The sequence below is a fragment of the Ictidomys tridecemlineatus genome, chromosome 4, assembly GCF_052094955.1.
Source record: "Ictidomys tridecemlineatus isolate mIctTri1 chromosome 4, mIctTri1.hap1, whole genome shotgun sequence".
NCBI classification, from domain to species: Eukaryota; Metazoa; Chordata; class Mammalia; order Rodentia; family Sciuridae; genus Ictidomys; species Ictidomys tridecemlineatus.
The window spans coordinates 104860989-104879573 of record NC_135480.1 but is presented as its reverse complement, the minus strand read 5'-3'; the positions used below and the strand labels follow the sequence as shown (position 1 = coordinate 104879573).

Genomic DNA, 18585 nt, shown 5'->3' with positions numbered 1-18585 from the left:
GTTCAAGGGTAGAAAACTTCTGGGTTCATTGCCTGGTACCCCACTCCCAAAATAAGAGGAAAAAGGAAAAGAAAAAAAAATCAAAAATTTTAACTCAAGTCTGGCATTGGGCTTGATAGTGAAATAATGAAATTATTTCTGTAAAAATCAGATCCATGGTTATATGTAGATAATATTGCAATCCTAAGAAATAAAAGAAAATCAATTACAAAAAAATATGACAAACAAAATCATTCATTAAGTTATGTATCAGTTATCTATTGCTGCTTAACAAAATATCCCAAAATTTGATATTAGCAGCTGCTACAGATTTTACTCAATAGCATCTACTGTCCCCAAATTTAGCAGTTGCTATAGATTGAATGTTTGTGTTTACCCAGAATTCATACATTGAAACCAAATGCCCAATGTGTTTGGAAGTGAGGCCTCTGGGAGATGAGCAGGTCATGATGGCAGTGGCTTTGTGAATTGGATTCGTGCCCTTGTCAAAGAGCCCTTCAAGAGCTGCCTTGCACCTTCTACCACGTGAGGAAACGGTGGGAAGGCACCATCTGTGCACGAGGAAGCAGGCCCTCCCCAGATGTTGCACCTGCTGGTGCCTTGATCTTGCAACTCGCAGCCTCTAGTCTGTGAGAAATAAACCACTAGTTGTGGTATTATGTCATAGAAAACAGAATGAACCAAGTAGCTTAGAACAACAAACATTTATTATCTTACACAGGAGCAGCTGGGCTGGGTGGTTCTGGCTCAGGGTCTCTTGTGCATTTGCAGCCCAGATGTTGGCCAGGGCCACAGCCATCTGAAGGTTGACAGGGGCACGAAGATTGTCTTCTAAGATGGCACACTCACATGGCTGTTGGCAGGAAGCCTCGGTTTCTCCCAGGCCATGGGCCTCAGTTTCTGTACACATCGGTCTCTCCACAGTGTTGTCTGAGTGTCCTTGCAGGATAGCAGCTGGCCTACCCAGAACAAGTGACTGAAAACGAAAGACAAGCAAGCAGGAAGCCACATGCCTTTTAAGACCTACATTATGAAGAGGTGAACCATCACTTTCACATCAGAAGTGAGGCACAAAGTCTGTCCTACACCAAAGAGAAGGAGAAGTCACCTCCACCTCTTGAAAGGAAAAACACTGAAGAATGTAATACCATCCTAGTACCACTTCCTGTGCCACCATGGTATATGATACATAATTCATATACAGAATCAATACAATAGGGGGCTGGGGTTGTGGCTCAGTGGTAGAGTGCTTGCCTAGCATCAGTGAGGCACTGGGTTCAATTCTCAGCACCGCATATAAATAGATAAAATAAAGGTCCATTGACAACTAAAAGCACATATTTTAAAAAATTAATACAATAGTATACCCATTCAAGGTGCTTTTAAAATATAATGGGATTTTTTAAAAAAAATTTAAAAATGTAAAAATTATTATAAACAAACAATTCATTTTTTTTAACTAAAAGGAAACCTAGAAGGTTAATTTAATGAGCACATGAAGATGCTTGGGCTGGGGGTATGACTCAGTGGCAGAGCACTTTGCCTGGCTCTGTGTTCCATTTTTAGAACTGGGGGGGTGATGGGGGACTCAGATTCTCAAATTCTCTAATAAACAGGGGAATTCAAACTAAACGGGATATTCTTTCACACCCTCTCAGATTGACAAAATGTTAAAGTTTCACAATACCAAGTGAAAGTCAGGATGAGAAGCATAGGAAACTCTTAAACATGGTGCATGGGAGCATGTCATCTTCAAAACAATTTGACTCTAGTTGCTAAATTGCATGGTGAGTTACCGCACAACCCTGCAATTCAATTCCCAGAGAAACTCTCCTATTCAAGGAGATCTGAACAAGAGTTTCCCTAGCACCATTATTTCTAACAGAAAAAAAGAAAAGAGGTGACACCCTAAATGTCCATTTCCAGAAGATATATAAATTAATTGTGAAATACTCATTCTGTATTATGAGTAGACTAGAACTAAATATATAGGTATGGATGGATTTGCACACACACAAAAGCAAGCTACAGAAGACTGAATACATTCTTGTAAAGATTAAAAACATGCAAAACAGTTCCAGGTGTTAAGAACACACATCTGTGTCATAAAAGTACTTTGAGAAATGCTCAGGAATGATGCACACCAAGTGCCGATGCTGGTTATTTCTGGGAGAGAATGAGAAGAATGTGATGAGTTGACAGAAGGGGGTTTTAACTTTATCAGTGAAATTTTATTTAAGGTAAATGACGGACACATATGTGTCTGTTTTATTATTCGGTATGCCTTTTAAAAGTCACTTCATAATGTATTTCATAATACAATTTTAAAAAGGAATATAATGAGAAAAGATATATCATTTAAAATTGCAACAAAGGAAGAAGCTAAAAGATACCTAAGAATTTAAAATAATCCCACAATGGAGAAGTGATGAATTTCACTACATTTTTGGCATGGTAAATTAAATATGAATAAAATTTTAAAGATTAATGAAAACTGGGAGAAATATTTTAATTTTCCAAAGGGCTGATGTCTTTAACACATATAGTGTTCTTTGTTATAAGTCATACGATCAAGAATCCAGAATAATAGCACACTCAAATCATGAACTCACAGCCCACAGAAATATAAATGCTATTTAATATATAAGAGAAATGAAAGGGGAAACCATGAAATTATATGTTTACCAATTAGATTCTCAAAGAAATGAAGGTTGGGGAGGGTACAAGGAAGAAACCACTCTTGTATGGCAGTGTCACCCAGGAGTGTGTGTTGTTGGATTGTCCACAGGGGAATCTGTAATGATCTATGGAAAAGTGAAGAGTGCATATCCTTTGACCTAGAAATTCTCTCTCTAGGAGTCTTCCCTGGTGGTACACTTGCACACGTGTGAAATGATTTATTACATTGTTTATAATTGCAAAAGTTAAAAACAAATTAAATATCCCTTGATAGGGGCTTAGTAAAATAAAATATGATACATCTATTGAATTGAATACTAGGCAGCGGTTTTATAATGAAGTCACCTCTCTGTGTATACTGAGGAATGATCTCCAAGATAAATTGTAGAACAAAAAATGATGTGAGCAATAGTGTGTATGCTGCCATTCGTGCCGGAAAAAAAGAATAGTATACACAGGGGCTTGTTTATATATAGAAATCCCTGAAAGGAGATAAATAAAATGAGTTAAGAGTGCTTTCCTCCAGGAGTATCATGTTGGCATGGGAGAACCATGAATTATGAAAAACAAACAAAAAATTAATAAAAAACCAACTCTAAACTAAGAAGCTAAGAAAACTGATCTAATTCAGCACCTAGGTACAAATTTTAAAATCCACAGTATTAGCCATCTGAAAATAGAGGAATTGCTGATGTGCAACTCTGCCTTTAATTACTTTCTTGCTAGCCTCTAAATATTTCTCATTGAAGGTTCTGCTATACATTTAGTTAGAGAGAGAGAGAGAAATGTGGCTTGTTATCAACACCCTCTTCCCCCCCACCACAAATCCAATCAGCATCCTCGAATTGCTTACCTTGTGCCTTTGAGTCATTTCTAATGAGAGATAATGATAGCAAGTGGCGAGGTCTCAGGTGTGTCTAGAAAGGGTACCAGTGTAGGCCAGGTCAATTTTGATTCATTGCACATTGAACTTTTCACTTTCCGTTCCTTGGCACATTTATAGCCATTAGTGAGGAATCTAGGAGCACTGCAAACCCAAGCCAGTCGGCACAACTGACTATAGATCCTCTGTGGATGTACCTGGGAAGCGGAAGTCTAGCTGAAGGGAAATAATGTCTATCCACAAGGAAATCCTATGAGATAAATGTCTCTGCTCTCAGCAACCTAGAGGACATGCTCCCTGGCTTGGGTGAGGGGAGAACAGAGCAATCCTTACCAACATACACACAAAAAGAATTTGCCCATATGCTGACCGCAGATTGAGAGGAATATGAAGTCAGTAAAACTGGGTGATGTTCATTAGCAAGTGTATCGTGGCTCTGGAAATAGAGGAAAACTAGGTGATTTATTATACAGTTAATAGAAATGTTCTTCATGTAACCATTTAGTCTGAGTGTTTTTTTTTTTTTTTTTTTTTTTTGAGTACCTACAATGGGCTTGGCACTGTTCTGGGTCTTGGGGATGGATCAAAAAAACAAAATGAAGTCCTTTTTTTTCAATTATTTTTAGTTGTCAATGGATCTTTCATTTTATTTATATGTGGTGCTGAGGAATGAACTCAGAGCCTCACACATGCCAGCCAAGTGCTCCACCACTGAGCCACTCCTCCAGCCCCAAAATGAAGTCTTAATCTTCATCTGCCCACATTCTTCAGGGAAGGGAGGGAATGGTAAGGAGATAGATGATTCATGACAAGTAATACGATATAATGCTAGGAAATGATGGATCTGAGTCCATTTTTATGGTTAGGGAAGAAAAAGACAAGGAACTGGGTGAAGACAGTTAGAAGGTCAGGAAATCCTTTCTAAAATCCTTTAACTTCACTTATCAGATACCACCTAATAGGTGAAGTTAAAAACCAAACCATGAAGCTATATGAGGGAAGTGATTGTACAAAAGCCCTGGGGCTGAAATAGCATTTCCCACACACAAACAGATTAAGGGAAAGTGTTCAGAAAATAGTTAAAACACAAAACTGTCTATTCCCTATGTACATGCATAGGGCTACATATCAGTGAGGGGAAAAAAAAAACCTTGAAAAATTACCATCCTTATAGTTCTTCAATTTGGAATGAAGACAGGTCATTCTCAAGAGTGGACAGTGTCTTCTAATTCCTTGTCTGATCCAGTCCTGCCTAGTGTCTGTACAATCTACCTAATATCTGATGACTAAGTGGATGAATCATTGCAATTCTTCTGAAAATGTTTTATTCATCATTTTAAAAAAATGAAGTTGCTACTTCCAAAAATTCAGTTTGTAATAGCACATTGAATACTCTTCAAAACAGTGGGATTTCTCTGAAGGGATCTGACTTTAGCTCAGGGGCTGCCCAAAACATAATTGAGTAGCAAGACAGAAGCAAGGGTTTATTGACTAGCTAACATCTGCTGTGGTCTGGTGCCTGCATCATCCTGGGCAACCCTCAGAGCTGCTCAAAGAGGAAAATGTTGTGCCCATAGGTTAGTTTAGGATAATGAAACTGAGAGAAAATTCAGTGTCTGTCCCACCAACACAAGACCAGCAGATAACAGAGCTGAACAACTGAGCTTCACATTCTAGGTTCACCCTCTGTTGAGCTCCAAGATCCTTAGACTCTTCCCATTGTGGCCAACAGCTTCTGAGTAGCACTTTTCTGTGCCCAGTACTCTCAAGGAGTTTCCCAGACCCTCCCAGCGTGGCAACTCACTGGGAGCTATTCCCTCTGCTTTTTCTTCTCTGCTCTTAGTGTCAAAAATACTGAATCCAAAGCTCACATTCACCCCTTACTGGTGGTGTGATCTGGCAGGATATTTAGTCTTATTGTGCCTCTTCTTTGATATTTTAAAACAGAGGTAACTGTGTGTTGGAGCTGTGGTGCACCGTTAATGAAAGTATGCAGGCAATGTCTCCGGACCAGCCTCTGATACATGTGGCAGGTACTCAACAAACAGGTGAATCTACATGTGGCCAACTTGCATCTGGGTCCTACTGATGATCAGCTGATCTGATAAATGAATCCTGGATTAATTACCAATGATGATAATAGCATAAAATATGGTGTCTCCCCAATAACATCTACAATTCAACATAACTGATGTTAATGGCTAGTGGTGGAAAGGCCTCCCAGGAGCACCCATCCCCATCCCTTGCCTTGCTGTTCACTGGGAAGGCAGTCCATTCATTCAAATTCCATTTGGCCATGACACAGGCTCTGAGTACATCTAACATGGGGGCTGACTCTCCTCAATTGAATAGAAACTGCTACTCAAAGGCAGCGGTCAACATATAGAGCCCCAAAGTTAAAGTGCAGGGGAAAGAAATGAAGTTCTTCAGAACACTCTGGAAATGAGTCAGTCTAGTGAGCCCTGCTTCCTGAAATATAGAATGTATCTTTTTATGTGACTGTTTTGTTTTCTGGATCATCTTGACTGAGGGCAAGAGAATGGGAAAGGTAGGCCGTCCCTGGGGGCTGCCAGGACAAAGTGCCACAAACTCAGTGGCTTCCAACAACAGATTTCTCATCAGCCAGTTCTGGGAGCAAGAAGTCCTAGGTGGAGGAGGCATCAACAGGACCATGCTCCCTCTGACACCTCTGGGGACGACCCTGCCCTGCGTCTCCCTGGCTCCAGTGGGAGGGACGATCTTGGGCATTCCTTACAAGCAGATGCCTCACTCTCATCTCCGTCTGTGTCCTCGAGTGGCTCTCTCCTCCCCGCTGTCCTTTTTAAGGCCATAGTTCAGCCTACTCCAGTACAACATTGTCTTCCCTAATGACATCTGCAATAGTCCTATTTCTAATTGAACTCATATTCTGAGATATTGGGGATTGACGCAGTCCATGAATCTTTGCTTCAGCCCCTAGCAGTGGGCAACTAGCCTTCCCTGGGGCTCAGGAATAGAGGTTTGAGAGTCAGGGCATGGTTTCAGTTGTAGAGGGCCTGTGCCTCATGTCCCAGAGCCTGTGGGGACATCAGAGGCCTAGAGGTCACCTTTCCCTTCCTCACCATGGATGGTATGTTTTTACAAATACCAAAAGTGTCCAAGGGGGCTGCCCCATTCAGGTGACTTAGAGTTATGGAATGTGTAAATTCTGGAGCCAAAGAGTTTCACCCTACTAGGTTTCCATTTTAATAGCAAGAGTCTATTTCTCGTGGCTCTGAGGACTGAATCCAGGGGCACTCCATCATCAGCCTCATCCTCATCCCTTTTTATTTTATTTATTTATTTTTTATTTTCAAACAGGATCTCACTAAGTTGCCCTGGTTGGTTTCAAACTTACTATCCTCTTGCCTCAGTCTTCTGAGTTGCTGGAATAACAGGCATGAGCCACTAAGCTCAGCTTTAAATTTCTATCTTCATCCCATGTGTGAGAAAAACATTTATTTCTTACCGCTGATTATCCTGCTTTCATCAAGTGGAAACATAAAATTTCCATTTTTATAGATAGAAAATGGTCAAATACTGGCAATTTCATGCAGTTTGACCTCTATATTCCATTAGATGCTGTCCTGATGATCTCTATTTGGCTTCAATCCTTCAAATTAGACCTAGGACTTCAAATTTTAGACTAGGTGTAATCCTTCCCCTTATATCCTTGGGGCACCACCAAGAACTTTAGCACTCTGCCATTACATGAATACTCATTCAAGAAAGAAGTGAGAGTTGGGAGATTCTGAAAGGTCTGGGTTCAAATTATCCCTCTATTATTTACTAGGTGCTTGACCTTTGGGAACTACATCCTGACTCTCCATCCTCTACCCCTCTGAGTCCCAGGGAAGGCCAGTTATCCACTGTTATGGATTAAGTTGTACAACAGTCCTCATTTATAAACCCCATAGAATTATTGTAAAGATTAAATTATATACTATATATGATTTAACATATATTACATATTTTACATATATACATTCATATATTTTACCATCTACATTATATACACACACACACACACACACACACACACACACACACACACACACACACCAAATGTGTGTGTATATATCTCTGGGTCAGAGCACCTAGAAGGAATAGAGATAGATAGAATAGAAGGACAAGGCAAATATGCTGGCATATATATATGTATATTTTACCATAATATATATATATATATATATTTTAACCATATACCATATATGGTATGCTTCTGGCATATAGTAGATGTTGAAAGAAGGATGTTTCCCTACATTCTTGACTCCATGACCTCTATTTTTTCCTAATAGTTTCAGTAACTGCTCAGAGATTAACTGAGGTGATGAAAAAAATCTATGAGCTTAATGCAGGTAACTAGAATTAAACAATAATGGCACAAATAAATAGGTTGCATGCAACCTATTCTTTTGGGTCTGAGAGAAAGACACCATCTCAAAAAACATACCCTGGAACTCAGATGCCAGGAGACTACATGCTTATGTAGTCTTTTCTCATCTCACAATAACTAAGCTGAATTTGCATTGCATAAATGATATGCCTGTGTTTACATCAAATGTCTTTTTCCAGCATAGTAGTTCTCAACCTTTTTTCCTTTGGGAATACACGTGACATTAACATAAATTAGCATATCTGACATTCTCTCTGGGGGGCGATTCAGCGACTTCCCTAATTCCTGATAGGCACTTCTTTCTCTCCCACTCTAGAAATCCTACTGGAAAAGAGATGGTGAAGGTGACATTATACAGATAACTTCTCTAATTCTTTTCCAAATAAATTATCTACAAATTTTAGCAAATCATCCACCAATGTTCTGCTCATAACATATCTGAAACTTGGGTGGTAAAATACTCAGTTTAAAAGTTGCTCTCCCAGGGGATGCTGTGGTCATGACAATTCAGAATGGTTACAACACTCTGAGTCCACCAGACCTGGAGATCCAAGTAGACTTTCGCAGTCTCCAACATCTAAGCTAGGTGCTTCTAGGTGCTCTGACCCAGAGTGGAGGCACAAAGTCAGGATGCATTTTCTCTGCGTACTTACACTGAACAAAAAAGTCTATGTTCACGTCAGTGTGTTGGAACTAATGGTTATCTGGCCTCAGTGTCACTGAGGCAAAGCACTGACATATGAACAAAACCACTCCAGGCTTCCTGTCTTCCAACATATTCTATCTATACAGTCTTGCCATCGACTGTCAATTCTGTCTAACCACCAGAAGCTTCCTCCCACATCTTTATGCACTTAAGCATTCTATTCAACAGATCAGATCGACTCTCCCCTCTGGTCAAAGCCATTTATTATCCGTCGTAAGTAATGTGACTATGGGGGATGCTACCTGGGGCCACTGGAAACCTGCCATGGTTTACAGCCTTGGAACAGACTCAGGAATTGTAAGTTAAACCTCTTTAAGCCAAACCCAAACCTTTTATAATTGAAATTACAATAAATCACACCTCCTAAATCTTCCTGGAGCAGACTCAAGAAAGGTCTCCTCTTGGTCTAACTGCCAAAGAGCTTCCTAATAAGGGAGCCAGATCAAGAAGGACAATTTGAACTTTAGCTGTGCCTCTGGCTAATGCAGGGAGTATTAGAGGGTCTGTTCTTATATTATGGAGGCAAGGAATAGAGATAGATAGAATAGAAGGACGAGGCAAAACTGTAGATGTCAATGGCTCCCTCTCTAAGATCAAGTTCACACACCCAAGTGTGATGTATATTGTCCCCAGGATCTGTCCTGCCCTAAAGGAATGTGTCCTTCCAGGATGGCACTTACCTTTGTGCATTGCAATGATTCAAATGCATTTCCCTTTGGGTTATGAGGGCCTCAAGGGCAGACATCATGACTTAGCAAACTGTAATCCTTAGTGACCATCAGAAGCCCAGAGGGTGTGTCATCAATTCTGAAAAATGAGCAAAGTCACTGCAGGAAAGCTGCATATAAGCCATCAGGGCAAATTTGAGAAGAGAACCTCAGATTGTGCATAATCGGAACAATTCGAGGGCATATCCTTTTCTTCTAGAAGGAGTGTAAGTACATTAGGGAAGGCTGTTATAAACTGAACACAAAACATCGAGCTTCAGTTTTCTCCTACAGATACATCAAGATCTGTGATCCCGTCTAAACTCTCACTTAGAATAGTAGTTACATTCCATTTATGTGCCATAAAAGAAAACAGATACAATTTCTTTACAGGTGCACTTGTTTCTAAAATAATGTTCCTCCAACTTGAATGCCCACCATATTTATCAGACATGGCTTCAGGGCAACTTTTAATATCTCCCCCAAACAAATTCACCCTCCAAGGATGAAGATGTGCCCATGTTTGAAGATATTTAAAGAACAATGTCCATACATAATTATAAAGAATGGTTCCCCAAACCATTCCCAATGCTTTGGGGCAACTTTTCAGTGTCTTGGAGATAAGCATATATCTATTAAGAAGATGGCTTTGAGGACAGTGGTGAAGCTTTAGAATTACACATTCTGATGGGCTACAGAAAAATAACCAACTTACTATGAACTGCTTACTATGAACCAAACATTCTGTTAGCCACAGGTACCTGAAAATAACCATACCCACAAGAGTTAGTATTTATAGAGTGCTCACTATCTTTCAGCCATGGTGCTAAGAGTTATTTTATTTTATTCTCCATTTTTTTACAGACAAGAAAACTGAGAAAAAAAAAAAGAAAACTGAGGATGAAAAAAAAACTACATATTTTGCTAAGGTTACAAATCCACAAGAATCAAGATTCACCGGAAAATTAACTGGCTTATTTGTAATTACTATGATTTATATGCTACCTCATGAGCTTCGCTCTTAACCACTGCAATACAGCTTCTAGATTTTTCCTAAAATATTATAGGAACACATGGATTCTAATTTATGCTTCTTTTCAATTAAAACATTGTCTAATTCAGTGCTCAATAACACTATCAGTGGCAGTGGTCCCATCAAGACAAGGAAGGAGGACAAATAAGAACAACAGGCCAAAGTGACAAGAGATGGTTCAGCTCATATACTCCCCCAACAAAAGCCATGCTCATTGGACCCAGCAGCAGAGACAGAGAGAAAGTCCCTAGGTGGCTTCCTGCCAGCGACAGAATGGTTCATTGAGACTTGCTTGCTACTTCATTCCAGGTGAGCCGCAGCAGGATCCTGAGCCTCAGTCGCTCCATCTTGGCATCAGGAATGGGTACATCCATCTCCCTTCTTCAGCCTTCCCCTATGAATATTTATGAAAGGCCTCTAGAATCCTAGTACCCCATAAAAATGCAAAGTACAATGATTATTAATGATACAGTTAGCAAGAAGGACATTTGTTATTTCTACTCAATTGGTTTCCCCCGGGAGCAGAAACAATTTTTTTTTTGACATAGTATTAATGTGCCATCATTGCAACTTTGATCATCTGTCATTTTCTTTTGGGGAAAGTTGGGCCACAATTCGGGTAGCACCCTTCCCTCTCCTCTGCAATATGGGCCCTAGCTGAGCTCTGGTTGCTTCACGGTGTAGATAAAACTATGGATCTTTATTTGATTTCTGGTATCAGGAAACAATTTATTAGGATCCAGGCAGTTAGGCTACTCGACTTCCTTTCTTGCCAAGGTAGTCACCAGTCGCACGGGCAGCCCTGGCTCATAAATCTAGTTTTATTTCCCCATCTATTCACCTGGAACTAAGTGATTTTTTTTTTCCAAAGGCAAAGGGGAGAACGCATTTCCTTATGTAAGCACTCTCCCTCCAGCTCCTAATCACCATTGTTTCTCCGACAAACCAGCGAGCAGCTGAAGCAGGGAGCCATCTCATTTCTCCTGCATTCCACTTGTGTTTTCAGAGTTTACAGAAAAACACTGCAACCAATTTGGGATTTCCCTGTAATGATCCACTTCCTCTAAACAAGCCAGAATTGATTCAAATGTGAATTTCAGAGACTGAAAGGGCTTTCTGAAAATATCCATTTTCATATGCCCTTCAGAACTACCTTGCCTTTCTTTCTCTCCCATCCCCCGCTCCCACCCTCCCTCCAGCCCCCCCACCCCGCCTTCCCCTCCTTCTTAAGACTTTCCCAGGTCCCTCTTGGCTGTGGTTGAACGACGTTGGCTCCTGTCCATGCTGCAACAAAGACCTGGCATTCCAGCTGTCTGCGTCTAATCTCCAGTGTCAGCTCTCGTTAATGTGTGAGCGTGAAATCAGAGGGGGCAGAGCTGCACGGAATATTAAAACCATGATCAGAATTCCGCTGAAACGCTGAGAGTCTGCAAGCACCATTAGAGGAGGCTGTCAAATCACGGCTTCGCATTAAATAAAAGAAAAGATTTCTATCAGAGGAAAGTACAATCAGTGAATCGCTGAGCTAAATTAGCATTTTTTCAATTGGAGATCGAAGTTGATTTATTGTTCTACACGACATTAATGTAACTATGTGCTTGACCTGCTAAGGCAGCTAATTTTTCATTTAAATGGTTTCTTTCCTTCCCGGTGCAAAGGCTGCAATCATATTTCAACTTTGCAGAGTGATCAGAAAAGTCGTGGAATGCTGCAGAGATGTCTTAGGGCGGCCTTCTCTTCCCCTCCCCTCTCCTTCCTTTCCTTTTTCCAGCTCCTGCGCCTTCCTCCTCCCCTCCCCTTCCCCCCTAACCTCATGGCTGGTGGTCAAGGTCACAGAGGAAGAGTAATCTCAAAGCCACCGACTTCAAAGCTTCCATCAAAGAAGCCCCTACGTAGCCATTGAATTAAAAGGGAGTGGGGGGAGGGTGGGGTCTGGGCACTGGCCGTTCGTATCAGCAAAAAAGGACCCTTTAACTGCCCTGCTGGTAGGGCCCAATCTGGGGCGTCCTGGGTCCAGACTCTCCTGCCAGCCTCCCAATGCGTCTCCTCTCATCTTCCCCAGCCCCCTCCCCTCGGCGCACACATCGCCTGAAGATAATATACATTTCCAATTAGCAGAGCACATTCTAGCCATGTTCTCTTTTACTGCCCTAACTATCTTCCTTTTGGTTAAAAGCTGGGCTGTCATTAACGAAATCCTGCCGTTCTGTTAATCCCAGATACAATGCTTCTTTTCTTTCTCAGGCTCTCCGGAACATAAAAACTACAGTTACTCAAGCGCCCCTTTTCTATTTAGATTCCTTGTCATTTGTCTTTCATTACATACCTGATGTAGCACAGTAGCAGTCGAAGTTCCTGGACGTAGAAGGAAAGGACACAATTATATTTGTTTCTCTATATATCCTTGCTTGCACAAGGCAGCGGGCATAATCGGTTTTATTTATTTATTTATTCAAGCACATTGATTTTAATCTCTGGAAATTGATGAGAATGTTTTAGGATGCTTTGAAGAGCACTATGGTGTAGGAAACTTGTTGGATCTAAAGCTAGCTGGGAGTCCTGGGTGAGCCCTGATAAATTAGACTTCAGTATTTATCTGAAATGCTTCTTATGAATTAAATCATTGTATTCCACAGTGAGAAGGCAGGGATTGGAAAGTGGGTGGTGGGCAGTGGGGCTGACATTTGCCACGCTACCAATATAAAAATGTGATTCCCCAAACAAAATAGGCATTGTGTCAATAGCTAGTATTTATAATTTAATGTTGTTTTTTTTTCTAAATCCAACATCTACCTACTTAGTGAAATTACAAATTAGGAAATTTTTCAAAATTTGGGGGAGACAGGAGGGCCTTGTCAATTCCCTTAGAACTGGAAAACAGGAGGAGGTGAGGCTAAGAACAGGTCCAATGGACCACTGCATAGGGGCTGCTTATGGACAGAGACAGCGGAGTTTTGTCCACCCTACCCCCTCTAAAAACACTGAAGTCTCCTCAAGGGTCAGTGAACTGGGGGGGAACTTCCCTCTCACCTCCATCACAATTGGACCTAATTGGCACCCCCTAGTCAGCCAGAAGGCCATGGAGTGATTGGGTCAGGGTGCTGACCTCTGCTCTGATTCAGTGACAGGGCCTCTCTTCAGGCCAAAGGGGAGGTTCTGGGAAAGAGACTGTTTTGTTGGATGCTGGAGCATGTGCCACTTGTCACTTTGTACCTGCTGCCATTTTGTCAAAATTGCTTATCCTTGCTTATCTTTTACTCCATTTATAAAGTAACACCATCTCTCCCCTATGTTGATTTTTGTTCAAATCAACCACTCTAAACAAAGAGGTGTGGATTTCATTCTCCCAAAGGCAAGGAGACTCTGGTCACTAAATACAAAACACGCCTCCCTGCATAACACACTAGCCCTCTGCTTCCTTCCTAGGTGATTTCCACTGTGAGTCGGTACCAACCAACAGTCAGTGTCTATTGACTGAGTTTCCTCTGTCCCCTGACAATCCATTCATTAGCCAAGAGGTGGCGTCACAGCATGTCACTCCCACATTTCCAATCTGCAGGGCAATCCCTACCAAAAGACCCAGACACAAAGCTCAAGAATTTCCTGCACTTACCATTTCCATGCACAATGGTTCCCCAAACATAATGCACCTCTCTTTTATGTCATAATCTATTTCTGAATATATTTTTATCCATGGAACTAAGGACTTTTATATGGTTTTGGTCACTTTTGATGCATAAAATTAAACCTTAACACCTGGGAGAAATGAGGCACACTTAGTCAAACAACCCACAGGGCCTCCATCATGCTAAGAACTCAGCAAGCAACCAGACTCAAAGGTCAGAGGGACCATTCTTTGGGACACAGCAGGTTCTTTGGGGTGGGGAAAAAAAAGGAGGGGGGACAAATCTGGAAGAAGAAGCAGACTTTACACAGTATAGCCAGGCACCATGGTCCAAAGGCATAGTTGAAGAAATTTTTAGCACCCAAAGACAGGTCAGTGGACAATCAGATGGACAATGACAGACCAAAGGATGGGGTCATGAGATCAGTCCACTTCAACACAAAAGCTCAATCCACATGGTTTAACACACAACACACACACACACACACATACACACACACACACAAAGAAACACTCTGATGAGTGAGACAAGCAGCAGAGCCATTACCACCTTGACTTTGGGGACAAGATCCAGTTCTCAAGGACAATGGAATCACTACCAGAATGGATGCATGGAAACACTGAGAGGAGTAGAAAGAAAGCAACAAGCCAGCCTTAGAAGTAGTCCTCATCTTAGAAGAGGATTGTAATAGTACTACCCCATAGGACCATTGCAAGGATTGGGTGGCTTGTACTATCTATAGTTAGATCTCAATGTAAATTTAAAACTATATTTAAATCTGTGTATGGGTGTGTTTATGTGTATGCGCATGTATGCATGTATGCAGTGCATTTATGCACACTTGAGGCACTAAGTTTCTACAGTTAGGCACCATCAAATGCTTGAGGTTCATCCCAGATTATCAAATTTCATATTCTGGCCGTAGTAGTCTTCTCTCATTTTTTAATTTTTTTATTTGTTTTAATTAGTTATACATGATAGTAGAATGCATTTATGCACTTTGATATACATAGATGGGATATAATTTCTCATTTTTTTGAGTGTACATGTTGGAGAATCACATTGGTCATGCAGCCACATATACAGATAAAGTAATAAAAGTCTGTTTCATTCTCCTATCCTTCATATCCCCTCTCTTCACTTTCCTCTACCTAATCTAAGGTAACTCTATTCTTCTCTAGTGCCCCTACCCCTTTATTGTGAATTAGCATCCACATATTAGAGAAAACATTTGGCCTTTGGTTTTTGGGGATTGGCTTATTTCACTTAGCATGATATTCTCCAACTCCATCCATTTACTGGAAAATGCCATAATTTCATTCTTTTTAAAGCTGAGTAATATTCCATTGAATATACTTACCACATTTCTTTATCCAATTCATCCATTGAAGGGCACCTAGATTGGTTCTATAGTTTAGCTATTATGAATTGAGCTGCTGTGAATATTTACATGGCTACATTACTGTAGTATGCTGATTTTAAGTCCTTTGGGTATAAATCGAGAAGTGGAATAGCTAGGTCAAATGGTGGTTTCACTCAAAGTTTTCTGAGGAATCTTCATACTGCTTTCCATAGTGATTGCACCAATTTGCAGTCTCACCAGCAATGTATGAGTGTACCTTTTTCCTCACATCCTCACCAACATTTATTCTTACCCGTATTCTTGATGATTGCCATTCTGACTGGAGTGAGATGAAATCTTTGTGTGGTTTTGATTTGTATTTCTCTAATTACCAGAGATGTTGAACACTTTTTATAAAAGAAGAAAACATTTATTGACATTCACAAGTGATGTTTGACACTTCTATGTTTTATTTACTTGACTCAATCCCACAACACTCATTTGATTGTTATATAGTAACCCTATAAGTAAGGTATCTATGGTTACCTCTTCTTTCTATGTTGAGGAAATGCAAGAGTAAGAAGACTGAGTAACTTCTCCCAGGTAAGGTACCCAATAATGGTAAAAGTATTGAAACTCATGTTTCTAAAGTCTTATGCCAAATGATTCATTCTTCAAAAATACTATGAGGATGTGAAGTATCTATTCCCAGAAGTGGCCTTTTGTAAAATTGAGATTCAAAGCATAATGAATATAAATCTGATCAGAAAGACCCATCAATAGCACAACATCACGTTAAATTGGGGATGAATTAGTTCATTTGGAGAATAATAAACTAATTACTAGCATCTCTTGAACAAATATCAAGTACTATAAAGTATTCCAAATATGTAATATATTAAGACATTTTATTCTCCTGCCACCCTGTTAGGTATCTATTATTATCCTCATTTTAAATATGGGGAAACCTAAGCACAAACAAGTGAAGTAACTTTTCTAAAGTAAAACATTCAGTAAATGGCAAAGCCAGGATTTGAACTCAACCAAATCTGGACTTCAAATTCCACATTCTTTGCCAACATGTTTTGTTATCTTGGATAAGAATGCAGCATGATTCTTCATTCTTATTATAGTTTAGTAAGGAGTTCTGAGGAAGGAAAATTAAAGTCCTGCAGCTATGAGTGAACCAAAGACTCTGAATGCAAAGTTATAACTTAATCACAAGCCCTCTTTTTATGAAGTTTAAGTCATTAATGTACTTCCTACTTCTATTAGAATTCCCCTCAAACCAGGGAAGATCTTGTCCTACACACGTTGGGGAAATGGAATAAATAAATAATATGGTAGTGGGCACTTCTATCAGTTACCAATTGTGCAACTTCGGAATGGAAGCATTGTGCTGTTGGAACACTGGAGAAAGAATGATTCATTCTCACTGTAGGTAAGGGGGAATATGAGAAAGAAATACTCCTGACTGGCCCTTAAGGTGTGGGAAGAATTCCCATAGGCAGAAAGCAGGTGATCTACAACCTAGGCTGAGGGAGATGCATGAGCACAAGCAGAGAAGCAATGAACCCCCAAAAGGTAGTTCACTGTACATTCATGTATCTTATCTCTGCATCCTTCATATTAACATCTTTAGTGCCTGCCTTTCCCTGGATCACAGTAGGGGCATAATAAAAATGTTGAATGAATTGAATAAATAATATGCAATATGTGTGCATGATTGACTGAAATCCAAATGTATGCTATGTCTAAATAATAGCAAGTAATCCAATATCACCTAAGGTGAGCTCCCGAAACACACATGCACATGCCACACTCACATATATGTATTGATCCTGGATACTGGTTTAAACAATGAGCAAGTCTGGTTCCTGGTGGTCTCTGTCTTCAGTCTCTCGCCATGCCACAGCATCATCATGATGTGTGAGAGATTTGTTTGGAGTGGGGGAAGCATATTTTTGTTTGCATTTGCTTAGCACATTGCTGTCGCACATTTTGCTATGAGATGTAAAGTCATCTGCATGCACCGGTTGTGCAGTTAGAGAAAAGTCAAAACAAGCGTCAGGCGGGTTGTCAGCCACATGGCCTAGGCAGATTGTCATACTCCTTTGCCCGTAAGTGGTGCCACCTTCTCTGTTTTCCTCCCCCACTCTCCTCCTTGTCCCTGAATCCCCACACCTACGTGAAGTATATTTCTACATTCCAAGGGTTTGATTTCTAATTGCCTTAATTATGTAGAAGACAACACCTATGCAAAACTCAAATGCAATCCACTGAGATGGCAATGCCTAATCTCATTCGTACCTGGGTCTCATGGAACCAGTTTTGCAAGGGCCTCCACTGCATTAGTTTTGTATCTAAACTCTCAGGAAGCTTTCCCACATGTATCATAACATCTCCCGAAAAATGAATTTAATTGTGTTCAAATGATAACACTTTCTTTCTTTTTATCATCTGTAAATTATGTAAACTGTAGACTCCTGATATTTCAAATTCATTTTCATCCCAAATTGCAAAGGAAATAATCAGACCCAGAGCATCAACATCAGGATTTGTAGTGTTGCAAACAACACTGACTCAAGCTAACAGTGGACACAACTGTGCCACAGAGGAAAATGAGCTGATGATTTAGAGCCAGGAGACTTCCTTTTGAGTGTCCAATCGGTAAACTTTTAGGTATTCCACCTATTTTTTCTGAACTTACCTATAAATCAGTAGTAGGATTGAGGTAGATAACATCTTTACTCTGATTTATTCAATATACCTTTAGGCAATGTCTAGTTTGTGTCAGAAACTATACCAGAATCCAAGATATAGCATACAACAGAGGAGGCTCACTTGACGCTCTCACGGAACTTAAGCTGACAGGGAGAACAAATACTCAACAAGTGTGATGGTTACTATTAAAGAGAAATATCAATGCTTGGAAGAGAGCATTAGCTAAGAGGGAAAAGAGCATGTCACACTTTCTTTTTCTGTATCACCAAAAGTATGGCATTGGGGAACACAGATACTGCACATGAGAGAACTTGGTAAACAAAAAAGAAGTGTGTGAATGCAAAGGTATACATTTTAATAGAGATAATATCTTTTGTGAAGTATCATCTTCAATGTATGCTTCTAGCTGATTGGCAAAGGAGATCTTTAGAAGCAAGAGGAACAATTTCCATTTCTTTTAAAAATCTCATT

At 40.2% G+C, this 18585-nt stretch overlaps 1 long non-coding RNA gene across 1 annotated transcript in view; it reads right to left on the bottom strand.

Moving 5' to 3' along the window:
• Positions 1–689: 689 nt before the first annotated feature.
• The window catches only part of LOC144377211 (uncharacterized), an 87774-nt gene continuing 69878 nt past the window's right edge, over positions 690–18585 (bottom strand). Inside the window, exon 3 of the long non-coding RNA XR_013437957.1 lies at positions 690–976. This is a non-coding gene — a long non-coding RNA (uncharacterized LOC144377211). The remainder of the gene's footprint in view (positions 977–18585) is intronic.